Below are 16,344 nucleotides of genomic sequence, written 5' to 3'. Positions count from 1 at the left end.
CCTGTCCATATTAATGTTATATGTAAGTATGACACATTCTGTCTATTTTTGGTGCTCTGTAACTTTACAGATTTAATTCTGACATCATGCATTTATAACCTCAAGACCCTGCAGCAGTGTTTCCCTGGGTTCCTGTGGTGGGGGTGGGGACTGTCCTGGCTGCTGGAGCTCTTCTAGTCACCATCTACTGCTATATGAAGAGGTGAGCCAGCCATTTACATCTACTGTATTAGTAACATATCAACCTCCACTGGAGGTCAGTAGAGAGCAGAACTCACTCTGTCCCTCATTACAGGAGATCCACAGGAGGAAGTGATACCACGGCAGACACACAGGTAATAATGTCAACAACCGAAGTTATTTTAATCCTAATAACATAGACAGTAAGAAAATTAATTTACATAAAAATGTAGAGGGAGTGGTTCGAAAAGTGCTAATTCAGAGTGTCTTCTTTCAGATTAAGGGACTCCCTTGTGACACAGGCCCTCAGAAAGATGCTGAGCCCTCCGATTATGAGAATTGGAGCGAACCACCACAGAACCTGGACAGTGACACAGCCCCTCAGGTAGATGCTGAGCCCTCCGATTATGAGAACTGGAACGAACCACCACAGAACCTGGACAGTGACACAGCCCCTCAGATAGATGCTGAGCCCTCCGATTATGAGAACTGGAGCGAACCACCACAGAACCTTGGCTGAAGAGAACAACCACAGAACCTGGACTGAAGAGAACCACCACAGAACCTGACTGAAGAGAACCACCACAGAACCTGACTGAAGAGTACAACCACAGAACCTGGACTGAAGAGAACCACCACAGAACCTGACTGAAGAGTACAACCACAGAACCTGGACTGAAGAGAACCACCACAGAACCTGACTGAAGAGAACCACCACAGAACCTGACTGAAGAGTACCACCACATAACCTGGACTGAAGAGAACCACCACAGAACCTGACTGAAGAGAACCACCACAGAACCTGGACTGAAGAGAACCACCACAGAACCTGACTGAAGAGAACTACCACAGAACCTGGACTGAAGAGAACCACAACAAAACCTTGACTGAAGAGAACCACCACAGAAACTGGACTGAAGAGAACCAACACAGAACCTGGACTGAAGAGAACCAACACAGAACCTGGACTGAAGAGCAACAGCATCGAACCAAAGCTAGGCCTCTCAATGCTATTCTCTTACTATCATTATGCTTTCTCGTCTATTAGGTTGTCCAGACAATGACCTTTAACTTTTGAGTGAATGCTGGAATTTAGATTGTTATCCTAATGATAAATACAGTATGTATATAGATGATAAATACAGTTGTATATAGTTGATAAATGGGATAGATTTTGCTATTTCCAGATTTGATTACATTTCATGTAGAAATATGTTGAACTATTCATTAGCTCTGCTCCTTCAGGTGTTTAGTAAGCCCACCGCATGCTAGGTAATGCTAGTATCAACACAACATCCAACACAGCTGAAACTATAGTAAGACCACCACATGCTAGGTAATGCTAGTATCAACATCCCATTTAACACAGCTGAAACTACAGTAAGACCACCACATGCTAGGTAATGGTAGTATCAACATCCCATCCAACACAGATGAAACTACAGTAAGACCACCACATGCTAGGTAATGCTTGTATCAACATCCCATCCAACAGAGCTGAAATTATAGTAAGACCACCACATGCTAGGTAATGCTAGTATCAACATCCCATCCAACACAGCTGACAGTATAGTAAGACCACCACATGCTAGGTAATGCTAGTATCAACATCCCATTCAACACAGCTGAAGCTACAGTAAGACCACCACATGCTAGGTAATGGTAGTATCAACATCCCATCCAACACAGCTGAAACTACAGTAAGACCACCACATGCTAGGTAATGCTAGTATCAACATCCCATTCAACACAGCTGAAGCTACAGTAAGACCACCACATGCTAGGTAATGCTAGTATCAACATCCCATCCATCACAGCTGAAACTATAGTAAGACCACCACATGCTAGGTAATGCTAGTATCAACCTGCCATCCAACACAGCTGAAACTATAGTAAGACCACCACATGCTAGGTAATGCTAGTTTCAACATCCCATCCAAAACAGCTGAAACTATTGTAAGACCACCACATGCTAGGTAATGGTAGTATCAACATCCCATCCATCACAGCTGAAACTATAGTAAGACCACCACATGCTAGGTAATGCTAGTATCAACATCCCATCCAACACAGCTGAAACTATAGTAAGACCACCACATGCTAGGTAATGCTAGTTTCAACATCCCATCCAACACAGCTGAAACTATTGTAAGACCACCACATGTTAGGTAATGCTAGTATCAACATCCCATCCAACACAGCTGAAACTATAGAAAGACCAACACATCCTAGATAATGGTAGTATCAACATGCCATCCAACACAGCTGAAACTATAGTAAGACCACCACATGCTAGGTAATGGTAGTATCAACATCCCATCCAACACAGCTGAAACTATAGTAAGACCACCACATGCTAGGTAATGCTAGTATCAACATCCCATCCAACACAGCTGAAATTATAGTAAGACCACCACATGCTAGGTAATGCAAGTATCAAAATCCCATCCAACACAGCTGAAACTATAGTAAGACCACCACATGCTAGGTAATGCTAGTATCAACATCCCATCCATCACAGCTGAAACTATAGTAAGACCACCACATGCTAGGTAATGCTAGTATCAACATCCCATCCAACACAGCTGAAACTATAGTAAGACCACCACATGCTAGGTAATGCTAGTATCAACATCCCATCCAACACAGCTGAAACTATAGTAAGACCACCACATGCTAGGTAATGCTAGTATCAACACCTCATCCAACACAGCTGACACTATAGTAAGACCACCACATGCTAGGTAATGCTAGTATCAACATCCCATCCATCACAGCTGAAACTATAGTAAGACCACCACATGCTAGGTAATGCTAGTATCAACATCCCATCCAACACAGCTGAAACTATAGTAAGACCACCACATGCTAGGTAATGCTAGTATCAACATCCCATCCATCACAGCTGAAACTATAGTAAGACCACCACATGCTAGGTAATGGTAGTATCAACATCCCGTCCAACACAGCTGAAACTATAGTAAGACCACCACATGCTAGGTAATGCTAGTATCAACATCCCATCCAACACAGCTGAAATTATAGCTAGCCTTGATTAGTAATCACAGTGTCAGCTTCCCCACTAAGGTCCAATGTGATAACTTGAAATCTGAGGAAGAAAGTTCGGTTTAAGAAGTAGTATGACATTTTAAATGATGCCGTACATCTATGAATATATGCTTAATGATAAAAAGACCCAGTAATGCTCGACTGCTGAACAGCGCATATAGCGGCCAACAGCATTTGGGCCAGCCCGATGGTGGTAGTTATGACCCACTCTCACTAAAACTACTGTAGCAGAGTGAGTCTCATCAGGGTATAAGATGCCTGCATACTCACTATGTACAAGCATACATGATAACACGCGTAAATGTATTACTAGCAGAAGATGAATAAGAATGAATAACACACGATGACTAGAATGAAGTGATCGCTACAGTAGCATACAATGTAAAGATGGACCGACAGGGAGGACTACCTATGTAAAATACATAACAGGATTAGAACATGGCTAATAAATCAGAGCCTGAACCTACTGTTGCAGATAAGGATGAAGGTAATATTAGAGTGACACAAATTATACCATAAAATGGAAACTAATAATGTGACTCATGCAACAGTATCAAATTGTATTTGTCACATGTGCGGAATACAACAGGTGTAGATCTTACAGGGAAATGCAGAATACAACAGGTGTAGATCTTACAGGGAAATGCTGAATACAACAGGTGTAGATCTTACAGGGAAATGCAGAATACAACAGGTGTAGATCTTACAGGGAAATGCTGAATACAACAGGTGTAGATCTTACAAGGAAATGCTGAATACAACAGGTGTAGATCTTACAGGGAAATGCAGAATACAACAGATGTAGATCTTACAGGGAAATGCTGAATACAACAGGTGTAGATCTTACAGGGAAATGCTGAATACAACAGGTGTAGATCTTACAGGGAAATGCTGAATACAACAGATGTAGATCTTACAGGGAAATGCAGAATACAACAGGTGTAGATCTTACAGGGAAAAGCTGAATACAACAGGTGTAGATCTTACAGGGAAACGCTGAATACAACAGGTGTAGATCTTACAGGGAAACGCTGAATACAACAGGTGTAGATCTTACAGGGAAATGCAGAATACAACAGGTGTAGATCTTACAGGGAAATGCTGAATACAACAGGTGTAGATCTTACAGGGAAATGCTGAATACAACAGGTGTAGATCTTACAGGGAAACGCTGAATACAACAGGTGTAGATCTTACAGGGAAACGCTGAATACAACAGGTGTAGATCTTACAGGGAAATGCAGAATACAACAGGTGTAGATCTTACAGGGAAATGCTGAATACAACAGGTGTAGATCTTACAGGGAAATGCTGAATACAACAGGTGTAGATCTTACAGGGAAATGCTTACTTACAAGCCCCTTAACCAACTATGCTTTCAGAAGTTACAAAAAAATAAGTTACGAAAAAATAAGTGTTAAGTAAAAAATAGAAAATAAAAGTAACAAATAATTAAACAGCAGCAGTAAAATAACATTAGAGAGGCTATATAAAGGGAAAGGGGGTACCTAGTCAGTTGTACAACTGAATGCATTCAACTGAAATTTGTCTTCTGCATTTAACCCAACCCCTCTACAGGGGGTATTGTACAGAGTCAATTTGGGGGGCACCGGTTAGTTGAGGTAATATGTACATGTAGGTAGAGTTAAAGGGACTATGCATAGATTATAAATAGAGTGTTGCAGCAGTGTCTTGGTCGCCCTTTGATTAGCTGTTCAGGAGTCTTATGGCTTGGGGGTAGAAGCTGTTAAGAAGCCTTTTGGACCTAGACATGGCGGTCCGGAACCGTTTGCCGTGCGGTAGCAAAGAGAACAGCTTATGACTGGGGTCTGACAATTTTTATGGCCTTCCTCTGACACCGCCAGGTTAGAGGTCCTGGATGGCAGGAAGCTTGGCCCCAGTGATGTACTGGGCCATACGCGCCTTTTGGTCGGAGGCCGAGCAGTTGCCATAACAGTCGGTGATGCAACCAGTCAGTATGCACTAATGCAGCCTTTCTTAAAGTTGGGTCACGGACCTGTTAATGGTGGGTCGCGACGTGTCAGTGTAAATACATCATTATTTCATTAATTACTGGAATTGATTTGGCCAAGTGCATCTGCGCTCTCTGTTCAATGTGCTTTCTGCTTAAGCTGCGGTCTATGCTCAGTTTGGCAGCTGCACGAGTGTGAGAGGGAGATGCCTGTGTGCATCGGAGTTGTGTACCGGATCTCTTTTTCTGCGGTTTTCTTGAAGATCACTCCGCTACACACGACGCAGCGCTGTCGTTCAGATTGTTGGCATTTTATAACCGGTGATAAGCAGTAATAAGGGAGTACTAACTAACTCTCATAGTAGTATATGTGAGTTTCTCTTTCAAACAATCCCCTGGCCTTGTACACTGCTAATAGCTAACATTCGCCAAAGCAAGCTAGCTACTGATAGTGCAACCCTAGTAACAGAACAGATGAAGATGAAAAATGATCAGGCCTACTTTACATCTTACTGTAGAAATTATTGTTGAAAACTAGTCTAGGTTGGAACTGTTGCTGTTAAAATACAATAATAATTGTTATTCTTAACTGGAATAAACTGATTGAAGCAAGATGCTTTTTGAGGCAAACACATTCACAGTTCTGGGTTGCTCATCTACAGTAGGAAGCAGTCTCCTGCCTGACTGAGAAAGCAGTAGATGTTCTGGTCCAGTTTGGCACCACATACCTATGTGAGTCAGGGTTCTCAACTCTGACATACTTAAAAAACAAGTACAGAAACAGTTTCAAGGCTGAGCATAACCTCAGTGTTGCACTGTCAAAAACAGAGCCCAGAATAGACATGCTCTCATTAGGACTGTGTGGGGGTTTTCTGGTCTACAGGTGTGATCAATCAGTTTATTCCAGTTCAGAATAAAAAAAGATGTATTGTAGTTTAACAGCAACAGTTCCAACCTAGACTTTCAACAATCATTTCTACACTAAGATGTACAGTAGGCCTGATCATTTTTCATCTGTACTGTTACTTAGGGTTGCACTATCAAAAAGCCTGTGTGATGTGATCAATCCTTTTATTCCAATTCAGAATTAAAACGATTTATTGTATTTTAACAGCAACAGTTCCAACCTAGATAGATATGTTTTTAATGGAGGAAAATAAACATTCATACATATTTATATGGATATTGAATTTAATTGTTATTTGTTTTTGTCTATATTGCATTTGTTTTAGGCATAAGGGCAATGAAATGTACTGACATTTATGTATAAAAGGTTTAAGAACCTCTGCACTAATGAGCTAGCAGACGCTCTGAGCAAATCAGAGTAGAAGTGTAGCTAAACAAATGCACTAGTCCAGACCAGTCTGCAAGTTCATTTGAAGGCTTCTAGTTTAAACTGTGTAAGGGGATAGGGTTCCAAGAATAATAACCAGAAATATTTTGTACAACATTTGAATAGTGACTGTCGGCGAAAGTCACACCGACTAATGTGACTGGGATGACCTGTAAAATGTAAGCTATGGCTGATAGTGTGCATTGATTGCAGCGGTTTCGTGAGCTGGACACATGCTGTACTAAACTAGTTAACATTCACTGACTGAAATACAACTGAATCACTGTGATAAACAACATCTTCTGCTTATGATCAGAAAACATTGCTTCTCACTCACTGTATAGCAACACATAGCCTGTATGCTAGTCTAGCATAGATTACTTACTCCTTGTATGGATGAAGGACTATTCTCCATGATGGTTCACGGAGCGCACTGACTCAGCTCGAAAGCTGGTATTGCTAACAAACAAGTAGGCTATATGATAGACTACTCCTGAGGCTAATTCTACTTAGCTAATTCTACATGTCGCCGACTATTAACTGAAAACAGAGCAGCAACATGGTTGATCCTCGCAATCAATAACATCCCCGCAGCAGCCAAACATTGCAACATGAGCATATTGAACTATGCGGGCGAGGTTCAAACACAGCTAGCGATCACTTACAAAGAAAACATTATGTCAGAAATCAGCAGCATAGCGAGAAACAGCTAGTTACAGCAGCAGAGTCAATGGAGGAAAAGAAGCCAGCGCTTAGTAGCAGCAAGCGGCAGAAGGATGTAAGAGCAGACCCAGTCAATAAGGAAGTCGTGAATGATACTAGCCTCTAATTGGTGCAATCTCAGTTGAGGCAGGCACTCGGGTTTCCTTTCTGAACTAGCTCCGTTTATTAAATAGCCTACTTTTCTTGTGTACTTCCGTTGTCCTTATCTGTTTTTGATTTTTTTCTATGGGATTTTGCCAATCCCAGATTTTTTATAATAGATAAAGTATTGGCTTGTTTTAGTGACACGAAATTAATAATATTGATAAGAGCTTTTAAATAATTTTAGCTCTGGAGTTGCTCCTGATTTGTTTAAATACGTTTTACTTTGTATTGGTGTCAGATATTATTGGGCATTTTATATTTTATATTATGTTATACCATATTGTTCAGTGTCATAATATTGCTTGTTTTATTATCAAATTATGAATTATTACCTATTTTAGATACATTACTTTTTTTATTTTTTTTACATTGAATACAGTACAAGTATCATGTTGTAAATAAGCTCAAAATTAGACAATAAATAGACAACAAATACATAAATTATGTTTCTTGTATTTCTGCCTATTGTACACATGATGGCGCCATTGAGCAACATTATGCATGAGTGGCTAGCCTATAGGCCAGCCAGGGATACTCCATTACTGTCAGGAGATAAACTGTAATAGATCAACAATCAGCACTGTTCATCAACAAACACACACACGAACATGCACGCACACACGCACACGTAAACACACACTGAGTCTGGAACTTGCCAGAGTCTTTCCCGGTAGTTCAGACGTTGTATGGGTGTGTGTGTGTGTGTGCCTGCGTGTGTGTGTGTGTGCGTGTTTATATGTGTGTGTGGGTGTGTGTGGGTGTGGGTGTGTGTGTGTGTGTGTGTGTGTGGTATGGGTATTTTGCTCCCTAGACTACTGCAGGAGAACTCTAGTGTAAGTGGTCCAACAGATTTACTAGGTGGTAAAGGTCTGGATGGACTATTTCTACATTGATCTCATTTCTTTGGTTCTTTGGGAATGTGGTTCATACTGCTACTGGTGTCTGGAGCTCTACCCCTCTGCCCTATCAGACGCTCAGAAGTCCATCCAGCTCAACCCTGATTGGCCAAAGGGATACTTTTTCAAGGGGAGTGCACTGAAGGGCTTGAAGGTCAGTGTCTGAGCTTTCTACTGTGAACGTTGACATTGCTGATTGTGTGTGTGTGTGTGTGTGTGTGTGTCAGTCTGTCTTCTCCCTCTCCCCACTCCTTCTATCTCCCCATCCTTTCCTCCCTTCACTCTCTCACTTCATCTCCTCTACCTCCCCTCCCCTCCCCTCAGTTTTCCTTAAATGGCCTTCTGAATAGGAATGGACCAGGGTTTGAGGCTGCGTGTTGCTACTGATGTCCACCTGACAGCACAGTAGAGATCTCAATGTTGAGTTAGACGTCTCTGCATGATACACAGAGTCAAGAGCCTTCAGTTTAGAGCTTCAATTTAGAGCTTTAAATAGTATCACCATCGTTCAACACAGAGAGAAAAGTACAACGATTCAACTCCTTTCTGGCAGCAAAGGAAAAACAAGCTTTGTTATTGGTTCCATTGTACTTGTGGGACAATGCTATTGGTCCCATTGCATGTATTTGGAATGTGCCTGCTGTTTGTCCTCCTGTCCAGGGGTGGAGCTGGAGAGCACCAGCCTGGTGATCAGGTTCCCAGACCGCTGGATGCAGAGAACCCCTCCCTCTCCTCAGAGGACCAACCCTATAGGCCTCAACACCTCCTCAGCCTCCCAGTACGCCTCCATCCATCTGTCTGTCAAAACATCATCTACGATTTATAAACATATATATAAGCATTTATAATGAATAATTATGAGTTATTCTAAAGTGTTACCAATCAACTCATATAAACCTTTGAAATGTACAAAGTGATGGAAGGAGGAAGCAGGAGCACAGGTGCAGGTGTTTGTGTTTTCATACTGTTTGTCTCTCTCTCTCCCAGGACCAGGAGGATGGCTCCCATCAATGGTGACGAGTGTTTCTTCTGGAGGACCACCGGCTGTTTCTATGGTAACAAGTGTCGCTTCAAACACAAGCCTGACCAGAGAGGGAGAGACAGGAAACCATGGCAACCCTGACAACCCTTACAACCATGAACACCACGTACTGTCCGGATATGACAGAGTAAGGAAGAAGAGAAGGAATAACAGAACAATGAATATGAAGATTGAGGAAGAGGAGGAGGGACCGTGTAGCTACCTTAAAAGGGAACAGGAAGCTTGGATAGAATGGGGCTGTTGGGGGGTGTCACCGCTTTTATAGTCCTCTGACACACAGCACAGACAGCACACTGGACACACAGTAGGAGTAAGTGTCAATCAAAGTGAAGAGGAGTGCTCCTCTGATTTCCTTCCCCCGCCCCCCCGGCCTGAGCTGTGAAACATGTTTGATCATTGATGTTAGATGATGGAGATGATGTCATCATTAGAATCTTGAGGGGGTTGTTGCCCAGGCCAACGCCTCTACAACAACCATGTTGTAGACACTAAAGGGGGTCAGTGCAGGGTCTTTGATGCAGCTGATGAGGAGTGTACATTAAATGGGTTAGTAGAATAGAATGAATAGAATGACATGATGGAACTGACCAAATGTAAATGGAACTTTGACCTGTTCCATGTAGAACTCAGAGGGTCAAGGCAACACATTCTGAGATATTATAAACATTCCATATAGAATAGTCAACATATTGTTAACATGGTTCTGTATTTAAATAAAAGTGGAAATGGGGGACATTGTGTTCCATTATAGAAATGTAGGACCCATTTTAATACAGTAACCTCCCTTCTCTGACATGCTGTTCTGGTCTTCATGCATGTTAATGTCTTAAAGAGGAAGGAGGACAGTTCTGTATCAGCTACTTGTGTTCTACTATAAATATATATCAACCACAGAACGGACACTTACTAGCACTTCCCACTCACTACCAGTAAGTTGACTCACTGTACAAGACCTCTCCCCTTCACTTCACTCTGTAAGTACTCTTGACAATATCTGGAAATATAGTTTCTGGTTATTTGTTTTTAGTCATAAGTCATATATTTGAAGGTTAATGTATCATTTTACTTCTTGTTATGTTTTGAGTTGTGTTTTGGTTGTTACATCAGGGTCAGTATTCATAAAGTGTCTCAGTGTAGGAGTGTTGATCTACATAGTGATGAGATGATTAACCAGGGTAAAAAGGCATGCAAACAAACATTGTAACATTGCAGTGTGTGTGTGTGTGTGTGTGTACGCATGTGTATGTGTTTGTGAGTCACTTACTGTTGATCCTCACAGCTTGGGGATAGGAGCTATCATTGAACCTGGTGGTCAGTCTTTAGGCTGCTGTACAGCTTGACGGACCGTAGAGGATTGAACATTTATCCTCCTATATTTGGGGTTCTGAGAATAAAACAGCTTCACAACAATCAATGTAGTTCTCTCACGTCACCCCGCTCCTCCGCTCTCTCCACTGGCTTCCAGTTGAAGCTCGCATCCGCTACAAGACCATGGTGCTTGCCTACGGAGCTGTGAGGGGAACGGCACCTCCGTACCTTCAGGCTCTGATCAGGCCCTACACCCAAACAAGGGCACTGCGTTCATCCACCTCTGGCCTGCTCACCTCCCTACCTCTGAGGAAGTACAGTTCCCGCTCAGCCCAGTCAAAACTGTTCGCTGCTCTGGCACCCCAATGGTGGAACAAACTCCCTCACGACGCCAGGTCAGCGGAGTCAATCACCACCTTCCGGAGACACCTGAAACCCCACCTCTTTAAGGAATACCTAGGATAGGATAAAGTAATCCTTCTACCCCCCCCCCCCCCCCCCCTTAAAAGAGTTAGATGCACTATTGTAAAGTAGTTGTTCCACTGGATATCATAAGGTGAATGCACCAATTTGTAAGTCGCTCTGGATAAGAGCGTCTGCTAAATGACTTAAATGTAAATGTAAATGTAGAAATATTTGTTTGCAGTTTTACAGATCTGTTCAATAAGTGATTGTTGTTGTGATTGTTTTTGATGATGATGATGATGATGATGGTGGTGATGACGACGATGATGATGATGGTGATGACTATTGTATCCATTAGAAAATGATTTTTGCATCATACATCATGTCAGGTTAAATAGACAGATGTAGACAGACATGCAACACGTCACACACATTACATACATAGTGATATAGACTTACAGACAGACAGTATTCACATAGACAACCATATAGCACAATACAACACAACACAATATGAGCCTGGTTCATTTTCAGTAATGAGGCCCTGTACTCCATTTACAGTTTCTACTTCAATGTATCAGGTGGAGTTATTCACCAGCTATAGAGTGAGTTGTTGTTTATGTTTCTAAGACTGCAGGGTGGGAGATGCAACAATGGCCTTGAGAACAGCAGGAAGTGTGTTGGTGGTATTTCTCTGGTCTGTGACAGGTATAGTCTCATTCTTATCTTTTAGTTGCCCGGTTTGAAACTACAGATACTTCTAAAAGCATAACCATTTTTATGTTCTACTGTCGACACATTTGGCGTCTCCACTTCACTTGAAACAGTTGCTTTTCATGCCTCACTGAGTGAAGCTTATCTGTGGTTTCCATTCTCACTCAACCAAAGAGTATCTATGTCTCAACTCAGCAACTATGGAACAAAGTGTTAGTGTGAGTCAAAAGACCTTGAACTTAATGTAACATCCTTGTGATGTCTAACTGTGTTTCAGTGGTACTGAGTCAGAATGGCTGGAGTGTTACATTCACCACTCAGAGTATCTGTACCTTGAAGGGGTCAACAGTGGAGCTGTCCTGCTCTTACACATATCCCAGAGGTTATATAGTCACAACAACCTTCTGGTTCACTAAAAAGTATGATGTGGAGAATTATGTAAATCTGAGAGATGACTCAGACTACAATGGTCGTGTGACATACCATAGTGATGAGACGAATGGCCACACCCTGAGAATCACAGACCTGAGAGAGAGTGACTCAACTGAGTACAAATTCAGATTTATAACACATCAGACTGGAGGGAGATATTCTGGCTATCCTGGAGTCACTCTGTCTGTTACAGGTACAGTAATATTATATATAGTGTTGATCTGTTTAATCACTCTGTCTGTTACAGGTACAGTGATATTATATATAGTGTTGATCTGTTTAATCACTCTGTCTGTTACAGGTACAGTGATATTATATATAGTATTGATCTGTTTAATTACTCTGTCTGTTACAGTGATATTATATATAGTATTGATCTGTTTAATCACTCTGTCTGTTACAGGTACAGTGATATTATATATATAGTGTTGATCTGTTTAATCACTCTGTCTGTTACAGGTACAGTGATATTATATATAGTGTTGATCTGTTTAATCACTCTGTCTGTTACAGGTACAGTGATATTATATATAGTATTGATCTGTTTAATCACTCTGTCTGTTACAGGTACAGTGATATTATATATATAGTGTTGATCTGTTTAATCACTCTGTCTGTTACAGGTACAGTGATATTATATATAGTGTTGATCTGTTAAATCACTCTGTCTGTCTGTTACAGGTACAGTGATATTATATATAGTATTGATCTGTTTAATCACTCTGTCTGTTACAGGTACAGTGATATTATATATAGTGTTGATCTGTTTAATCACTCTGTCTGTTACAGGTACAGTGATATTATATATAGTATTGATCTGTTTAATCACTCTGTCTGTTACAGGTACAGTGATATTATATATAGTGTTGATCTGTTTAATTGGTCCAGGAAAATTGTCTTGATTTGTATTTAAATAATAATATAAATATGAAAGTATGTTATAATAGGAATGTCTGAATTGATGGTTTGAGAACATCCACTCCTGCCTCTTTTCAACTAGACAACAGGTCATTGATGGTTTTAATGTTATCTACTCCAGACCTGCAGGTGAAGGTGACCACTACATGGTGGTCAACGACACTGACCTGTAGCACCACCTGTACTCTGACTGGTAACCCCACCTACATCTGGTACAGGAACAGTAAGATTGTACAAGAGGACTCCTCCCCCTCATACTCAGTCTACTTTAAAACTGAAGACAGACTCTACTGTGCTGTAAAAGGCATCAATTCTCCTGCAGTGTGTGAGTGTGACTAATACACTTTATAAAGTCTGTCAAAATCATCCAATACATCATTGGTCAGTGTTGATGTTTAGTGAAACAGACATGAAATAGGGCTCCTATTTCATTTAGATTAATGGTTGTTGATTTCACAGTTCTAAATACTTACGCCATTTGAAAAATGTACTTGTGTTTCAGCTGTTGAGGGTCACAGTTATTTCCACGTGACTTACACCCATCAGAGTGTCTGTACCTTGAAGGGGTCATCAGTGGACATATCCTGCTCTTATACATTTCCCAGGGGTCATACAGTCTCTGAAACAAAATGGTATACAAAAGGAAAACTTGATGAGGCGCCTCAAATCCTGAACCCGGGGGATGGAGGTCGTGTGGAGTACCTTGGAAATATGCAGAGTGACTCCACCCTGAGAATCACAGACCTGAGAGAGGAGGATTCAGCTGAGTATAAGTTTAGATTCAGAACAGATCAGACAACCTGGGAGCCCACCTTCCCAGGAACAACTCTGACTGTCACAGGTAACACTGCATGTCACATCCTATCAATAATGCAAACAATTACTTAATGATGTACTCAGTGTTTTAATACCCTTTTATTTAGGTCTGCAGGTGAATTGGATTCCTGCCACTGTGTCAGAGGGACAGAAGGTGACACTGACCTGTAGCACCACCTGTACTCTGACTGACAACCCTAACCCCACCTTCATCTGGTACAAGAATGGACATGTAACCACCCAATCTAACAGTCTGTTCCTAAACCCAGTCAGCAGTGAGGATGCAGGCAGATACTCCTGTGCTGTAGAAGGCCATAAGGATCTCCACTCTGCTGAAGAGACTCTCACTGTCAGATGTGAGTATGTGTGATACATCTCCAGTTGTATTCTTTTAGTAACATCTTCTCTTATCTATTCTATCCATTATTTCAATCTATGTACAAGTTCCATGATTGTACTCATATCATTACTGTAGTGACTACAAGTACTTCACAAACACTGTATTGTTACATTATTGTCTAAGTTACATATATTTATTAATATTTCATTTATTTTAATCACAAGTCCAAGTTCCATGATGCTCCTCATGTACAGCTCTATGTATTAACAATGTGTTACATATTGTCCACCAGATGGCCCAAAGAACACCTCAGTGTCAGTCAGTCCCTCTGGTGAAATAGTGGAGGGCAGTTCAGTGACTCTGACCTGCAGCAGTGATGCCAACCCACCTGTGGACAAATACACCTGGTACAAAAAGAATGTAACCTCACCAAAAGCATCAGGACAGAGTTACAGCATCACTAACATCATCTCTGAGGACAGAGGAGAATATTACTGTGAGGCCCAGAATAGAAAAGGATCTATGAACTCTACAGCTCTGAAGATCATTGTAGCAGGTAAAGTTACATTTCAATACTTCAATATAAAACTACGTGTTTCAATCTAATGTTAATACTTTGAATATGGCTTATTATAATTAAACATTGAGTATACAAAACATTAAGAACACCTGTTCTTTCCATGACATAGACAGACTGACCAGGTGAATCCAGGTGAACCTTTGATCCCCTTTTGATGTCACGTGTTAGGAAGGTGTTCCTAATGTTTGGTATAGTGGCTGATTATAGTATAAATGTCCTTTGTTAGTGTATATTCATTGTCATTCATATGAACACCATTAAAGTCCTGTTTTACCATATTATACCATGTACTAATGTCATCCATATTGTATTATAGGGAAACAAACCTCAGTTCTGACTGCAGCTGTAGGAATCATAGTGGTTGTTCTGGTTCTCATCCTATGTCTCTCTGGACTCATGTGGTTCAGGTGACAGAATTTTTCAAATGTTTTATAATTTCCCTTTAGCACTCTGATTTGTTATGAATGCATTTTAACATATTCATTCATTCATTAATGTGCAAAACTGTATTAGTAACATATAAACTTCCACTAGTGGTCACTAGAGAGCAGAATTCACTCTGTCCCACTTTACAGGAGATCCACAGCAGGAAGTGATGCCACAACAGACACACAGGTGACTATGTCAGTTACACCTCCACACCTGGTGACATTAATTTACTATGTCATGACAGTCTCTCTCATACTATTTTAACTGTTACCATGACATCTCTCTCTCTCTCCACAGAGTGTCCATCCTGATCCTAACAGTGACACGTACACAGCTCTGAACATGAAGACCAGGTCACCAGAGTATGACACCCTGGCAGTAAGTCTCTTATAACGCAGTCTGTTTGTCCGTGTACATAAAAGTCTTAGCGGGAATGGTTTGTAAAGTGCTCATTCAATGTGTCTCCTTTCAGAATGTGAGGGACTTCCCCAGTGACACAGACAGACCCTCAGATAGATGCTGAGCCCTCAGATTATGAGAATTTAAGAGAACCACCACAGAACCTGGACTGAAGAGAACCACAACAGAACCTGGACTGAAGAGAACCACAACAGAACCTGGACTGAAGAGAACCACCACAGAACCTAGACTGAAGAGAACCACCACTGAACCTGGACTGAAGAGAACCACCACCGAACCTGGACTGAGGAGAACCACCACAGAAACTGGACTGAAGAGAACCACTGCAGAACCTGGACTGAAGAGAACCACAACAGAACCTGGACTGAAGAGCTACAGCATCAAACCAAAGCTAGGCCTCACAATGCTATTCTCTTACTATCGTAATGCTTTCTAATCTAGAAGGTTTGAGACAATGAGCTTTAACTTCTGAGTAAGTGCTGGAGTTGAATTATATTTTCTTGTAATAATAGTTATGTATATTGATGATAAATTGGAAGGTTTATGCTTCTGCTCTTTTTCTATGAGATTTGATAATTTATAGATTTTCTATAACACAAAAAGCCCACTTTTCAGTTTACTCT

The 16,344-nt window shown here is 41.1% G+C and overlaps 1 long non-coding RNA gene across 1 annotated transcript; it reads left to right on the top strand.

The window, feature by feature from the left end:
• Nucleotides 1-14,824: 14,824 nt before the first annotated feature.
• Nucleotides 14,825-15,793, top strand: LOC120033034. The gene is made up of 4 exons (XR_005473888.1): nt 14,825-14,848; nt 15,448-15,487; nt 15,601-15,679; nt 15,774-15,793. It is a non-coding gene; the product is annotated as an uncharacterized LOC120033034 (long non-coding RNA).
• Nucleotides 15,794-16,344: the final 551 nt, after the last annotated feature.

This window comes from Salvelinus namaycush, chromosome 39 (assembly GCF_016432855.1).
Source record: "Salvelinus namaycush isolate Seneca chromosome 39, SaNama_1.0, whole genome shotgun sequence".
Classification (NCBI taxonomy): Eukaryota; Metazoa; Chordata; class Actinopteri; order Salmoniformes; family Salmonidae; genus Salvelinus; species Salvelinus namaycush.
Note: the sequence above shows the minus strand (reverse complement) of the source record. Positions and strands in the feature narration are given on the sequence as shown.